Raw genomic sequence first — 6836 nt, 5'->3', positions numbered from 1 at the left:
GTTTTAGTCATCTTGCCCAAAAGGCACGGTTCACAAACATCAAATGATTCATAACCAAGTGATTCCAAAAGTCCATCTTTATGGAGTTTCTTCATGCGCTTTACACCGATATGACCCAAACGACAGTGACACATATAAGTTGCACTATCATTATCAACTTTGCATCTTTTGGCATCAATATTATGAATATGTGTATCACTACGACCAAGATTCAATAAACCATCAACATTGGGTGTATGACCATAGAAGGTTTTATTCATATAACCAGAATAACAGTTTATTCTCTGTCTTAGATGAATAATCCTATCGCAATAAGCATGATCTAATCATATTTATGCTCAACGCAAACACTAAATAACATTTATTTAGGTTCAACACTAATCTCAAAAGTATAGGGAGTATGCGATGATGATCATATCAATCTTGGAATCACTTCCAACACACATCGTCACTTCACTCTCAACTAGTCTCTATTTATTCTGTAACTCCTATTTCAATTTACTAATCTTAGCAAACGAACTAGTATCAAATACCCAGGGGCTATTGTAAACACTAGTAAGGTACACATCAATAACTTGTATATCAAATATACTCTTGTTCACTTTGCCATCCTTCTTATCCACCAAATATTCAGGGCATTTCCGCTTCCAGTGACCATTTGCTTTGCAGTAGAAGCACTCAGTTTCAGGCTTTGGTATAGCTTTGGGCTTCTTCACGGGAGTGACAACTTGCTTGCCATTCTGCTTGAAGTTTCCTTTCTTTCCCTTTGCCCTTTTCTTGAAATTAGTGGTCTTGTCAATCATCAACACTTGATGCTCTTTCTTGATTTCTACCTTCGTCGATTTCAACATCACGAAGAGCTCGGGAATCGTTTTCGTCATCCCTTTCACACTATAGTTCATCACGAAGTTCCAGTAACTTGGTGACAGTGACTAGAGAACTCTGTCAATCACTATCTTATCTGGAAGATTAACTCCCACTTGATTCAAGCGATTGTAGTACCCAGACAATCTGAGCACATGCTCACTGCTTGAGCTATTCTCCTCCATCTTTTAGCTATAGAACTTGTTGGAGACTTCATATCTCTCAACTCGAGTATTTGCTTGAAATATTAACTTCAACTCCTGGAACATCTCATATGGTCCATGACGTTCAAAACATCTTTGAAGTCCCAATTCTAAGCCGTTAAGCATGGTGCACTAAACTATCAACTAGTCATCATATTGATCTAGACAAATGTTCATAACATCTGCATCTACTCCTGCAATAGGTCTGTCACCTAGCGGTGCATCAAGGACATAATTCTTCTATGCAGCAATGAGGATAATCCTCAGATCACGGATCCAATCCGCATCATTGCTACTATCAGCTTTAAACTTAGTTTTCTCTAGGAACACATATAAAACATAGGGAAGCAACAAAGCGAGCTATTGATCTACAACATTATTTGCAAAATACTATCAGGACTAAGTTCATGATAAATTAAAGTTCAATTAATCATATTACTTAAGAACTTCCACTTAGATAGACATCCCTCTAATCATCTAAGTGATCACATGATCCAAATCAACTAAACCATGTCCGATCATCACGTGAGATGGAGTAGTTTTCAATGGTGAACATCACTATGTTGATCATATCTACTATATGATTCACGCTCGACCTTTCGGTCTTCAGTGTTCCGAGGCCATATCTGTATATGCTAGGCTCGTCAAGTTTAACCTGAGTATTCCACGTGTGCAACTATTTTGCACCTGTTGTATTTGAACGTAGAACCTATCACACCCGATCATCACGTGGTGTCTCAGCAAGAAGAACTTTCGCAACGGTGCATACTCAGGGAGAACACTTATACCTTGAAATTGAATGAGAGATCATCTTATAATGCTACCGTCAATCAAAGCAAAATAAGATGCATAAAGGATAAACATCACATGCAATCAATATAAGTGATATGATATGGCCATCATCATCTTGTGATTGTGATCACCATCTCCGAAGCACCATCATGATCACCATCGTCACGGGTGCGACACCTTGATCTTCATTGTAGCATTGTTGTCATTTCGCCACCTATTGCTTTAACGACTATCGCTACCGCTTAGTGGTAAAGTAAAGCAATTACAGGGTGATTGCATTGCATACAATAAAGCGACAACCATATGGCTCTTGCCAGTTGCCGATAACTTTGTTACAAAACATGATCATCTCATACAATAAAATTTAGCATCATGTCTTGACCATATCACATCACAACATGCCCTGCAAAAACAAGTTAGACGTCCTCTACTTTGTTGTTGCAAGTTTTACATGGCTGCTACGGGCTGAGCAAAAACCGTTCTTACCTACGCATCAAAACCACAACGATAGTTCGTCAAGTTAGTGCTGTTTTAACCTTCTCAAGGACTGGGCATAGCCACACTAGGTTCAACTAAAGTTGGAGAAACTGATACCCGCCAGCCACCTATGTGCAAAGCACGTTGGTAGAACCAGTCTCGTGTAAGCGTACGCGTAATGTCGGTCCGGGCCGCTTCATCCAACAATACCGCCGAACCAAAGTATGACATGCTGGTAAGTAGTATGACTTGTATTGCCCACAACTAACTTGTGTTCTACTCGTGCATATAACATCTACGCATAAAACCTGGCTCGAATGCCACTGTTGGGGAACGCAGTAATTTCAAAAAAATTCCTACGCACACGCAAGATCATGGTGATGCATAGCAACAAGAGGGGAGAGTGTAGTCCATGTACCCTCATAGACCGAAAGCGGAATCGTCAGCACAACGCGGTTGATGTAGTCGTACGTCTTCACGATCCGACCGATCAAGTACCGAACGTACGGCACCTCCGAGTTCAGCACACGTTCAGCTCGATGGCGTCCCACGAACTCCGATCCAGCAGAGCTTTGCAGGAGAGTTCGGCCAGCACGACGGTGTGTTGACGGTGTTGATGATGCTACCAACGCAGGGCTTCGCCTAAGCACCGCTACGATATTACCGAGGTGGAATCTGGTGGAGGGGGGCACCGCACACGGCTAAGAGATCAAGAGATCATTTGTTGTGTCTAGAGGTGCGCACCTGCCCCCGTATATAAAGGATCAAGGGGGAGGGGGCGACTGGCCAGGAGGAGGCGCGCCAGGAAGGAGTCCTACTCCCACCGAGAGTATGACTCCCTCCTTTCCTAGTCCAAGTAGGAGAGGGAAGGAAGGGGAGGAGAAGAGGAAGGAAAGGGGGGCCCGACCCCCTAGTCCAATTCGGTTTGGGCTAGGGGGGCAGCGCGCCCCTAGCTGGCCGCCTCTCCTGTTCCTCCACATGGGCCCATGAGGCCCAATACCCCCCCAGGGGTTCCGGTAACCCCCCGGTACTCCGGTATATGCCCAAAACCCTCCGAAACCATTCCGGTGTTCGAACATAGTCATCCAATATATCGATCTTTATGTCTCGACCATTTAGAGACTCCTCGTCATGTCCATGATCATATCCGAGACTCCGAACTACCTTCGGTACATCAAAACACAAAAACTCATAATACTGATCGTCACCAAACTTTAAGCATGCGGACCCTACGGGTTCGAGAACTATGTAGACATGACCAAGACTCGTTTCCGATCAATAACCAATAGCGGAACCTGGATGCTCATATTGGTTCCCACATATTCTACGAAGATCTTTATTGGTCAAACCGCATAACTACATACGTTGTTCCTTTTGTCATCGGTATGTTACTTGCCCGAGATTCGATCGTGGTATCTCAATACCTAGTTCAATCTCGTTACCGGCAAGTCTCTTTACTTGTTATGTAATGATTCATCCTGCAACTAACTCATTAGTCACATTGCTTGCAAGGCTTATACTGATGTGCATTACCGAGAGGGCCCAGAGATACCTCTCCGACAATCGGAGTGACAAATCCTAATCTTGAAATACGCCAACTCAACAAGTACCTTCGGAGACACCTGTAGAGCACCTTTATAATAACCCAGTTACATTGTGACGTTTGGTAGCACACAAAGTGTTCCTCCGGTAAACGAGAGTTGCATAATCTCATAGTCATAGGAACATGTATAAGTCATGAAGAAAGCAATAGAAACATACTAAACGGTCAAGTGGTAAGCTAAAAGAATGGGTCAAGTCAATCACATCATTATCTAATGATGTGATCCCGTTAATCAAATGACAACTCATGTCTATGGCTAGGAAACTTAACCATCTTTGATTCAACGAGCTAGTCAAGTAGAGGCATACTAGTGACACTTTGTTTGTCTATGTATTCACACATGTACTAAGTTTCTGGTTAATACGATTCTAGCATGAATAATAAACATGTATCATGAAATAAGGAAATAAATAATAAATTTATTATTGCCTCTAGGGCATATTTCCTTCAGCTTCATCCCTAGGCTTATACTCCCATGTCGTTCCATAATGTAGTGCACATAGATCCAGGCCTGGGCACTAGTTAGCTTCTAACATTGACTTGTTGCTTGTAGATATGCCCTTGGCAAGGATCCACGCATCGACCCTTTTTGCGTATGGGGCAATGAGATATTGATGAACAAGCATCAAGTGAGAAAACTGATAAGGATTATTAGCAAAAAGATATGAATGGTGGCAAGCAAATTATTTGTTAGTGCTCTATCCAACACAACAGTGAGCTATAGGATGGTAACTAAAAACTCTGTAGCCTTCTCTTTTTACTGCCCATAATGAGTTGTTATACAACAATGTCTAAATCTTTTTCATTCCCAGTGGTTCCCGAAGCATTTCACTCAAGATTACCTCGCAAAGTATATGATTGGTGGACACACAATGAAGGTTAAAGTATTTCATCCAGACTACAATGAGCATCGTGAAGTCCTAATGAAGATAGTGAAGGATGGACGGGCAGCCATCACAAGGGGGTGGACTAGAGTCGTGCGCGCCTTACGCATGGAGGAGGGCATAATATGGGCATTCTGATTCACCTTCTCCAGCAACCAGAATGTCTTTTGCCTCTCTCTTTATAGTCTTTCGTACAATTGTGGTTCATCATTCTTTAATTGGTGCTTCTGTAGTTCTTCAGTATATGTACCTGTGCATTGAATTATGGATTCGTGGTTGAACCTATATTTGTAATAAACATGGTTGGATATGAAATAAGTGATTGCCTACTTTCAAATTCATAACATGTGATTTTTAAATTAGGGATTAATTGGATTAATTATGGATTAAATAGGGATTACAGTGCACACGGTTTGCGAAAGCGAAACGTCTGCGATATACGTGGAGATCAGAAACGTTTCTAGGATCCACTACGTGTGCAATTAATTTCCACTGCACACACGACTTCTCTTGAAAACTGTTTGCGTTAGGCCACCTTGCGCAAACGTTTATCACATAAAAAGTGTGTGTGATGGACAACCTTTGCCACATAGTTTCTTCCACGCACCATGTGTGATGCATTCAATAACGCAAACGACAAAATTATTAATATCGTGTGCAATGGCAACGCTATCACAAACGATTTAACGGGAAAAATTCTGTGTGATGTACCTGTGAACAGAAATGTTTTCCTTGGAGCGACTGTGTGGGATGTTCATATGAACGAAAACGTTTAGCAGGGACTGACTATGTGGGATGTACTTGCGACCGGAAACAATTTTGTCGTATAATTGTATTTGTTTTTAGCTCTACTGTACGTATTTCCGTATTTGAGTGCTCGCCGGTCACACACGACCTCATTTTGCCAAACGTGTGTGCTAGGAGGGCATATCCCCGACGGTTTCTGGGTCATGTGGGAAGGACCCCCCTATCGCCCACACTCACTTGGTGACGGTTCCAAATGTCGTCGCGGAAAGGGGTTAAAAACCGTTTGTTTAGGACCAACGCGCACCAGTGACGGTTGATCAAAAATACCGTGTGGCAACGTACCAAATAGCATCTCTATTACACAACTACTCTCCTACATCCTACTCTTGCAAGTTTTGACCGAAAATCTCAAGAACAACAAGCATCTCCCCAAGACCTAGAGACAAAACAACGAGGCAAAGAGAGAGGGATTTGGGGAGAAACCTTGTTCCATGGTAAGAGGGCGGGGTTGGAACGATCCCATCGGTCGGAATGTGACGAGAGGGGCCGGAGACAGTGATCCGGCGAGGTCCTTTGGCGCCGTTCTTGGGCAGGAGAGAGAGAGAGAGATAGAGTGGGGAAAGGGAGTTGAATGGGTATGGGGGAGTTGGAACCCGCCTTGCCCGCTCTTGACCCACACCGCTTGCAACGGCGCGGTAGTACCGCGGGTCATCGCGTTAGTACCGCCCGGGCCGAAGTACCACACGCAGGGCGGTAGCACCGCTCCTCCAGCGGCAGTAAAGAATTACTATCATGCTAGTTGCGGTAGTACCATGCTCATCTCCTGCGGTAGTACCGTGGCTAGTCACGGCAGTACCCTAGACCCAAGAAAGTGCATGTTTCGACAAAGAGAAAAACACGGCCTTTGCACAGCAGCCTTCAAGCGACGGACACGCAGACGCACACACACACAGGGCAACTCAAACACAAACACGACTCAAAAAGAGGGAAAAAGGCAAAAAGGAACGAACACTAACCAAAACCTCTCTAGAAGGGAGGGCGGAAAAAAGGAACAAACACTAACCAAAACTTCTCTAGAAGAGAGGGCGGTGGACAAAGCCACCTATGTTTGAGTCAATTGGTATGGCACCACGAAGAATTATCCTTGGGACCATGACCAAAACTCGTATTTGAAGCACAAGTGCCATAAAAAATGGCTAATGTGAAAGAGTTGATCAATTTATGCATAATGGAGGGAGGGAGAGTTCATTGAGAGAACAACACTCC

The sequence above is a fragment of the Triticum dicoccoides genome, chromosome 7B (assembly GCF_002162155.2).
Source record: "Triticum dicoccoides isolate Atlit2015 ecotype Zavitan chromosome 7B, WEW_v2.0, whole genome shotgun sequence".
NCBI classification, from domain to species: domain Eukaryota; kingdom Viridiplantae; phylum Streptophyta; class Magnoliopsida; order Poales; family Poaceae; genus Triticum; species Triticum dicoccoides.
The sequence above is the reverse complement of the archived record's forward strand: the minus strand, read 5'-3'. Positions refer to the sequence as shown.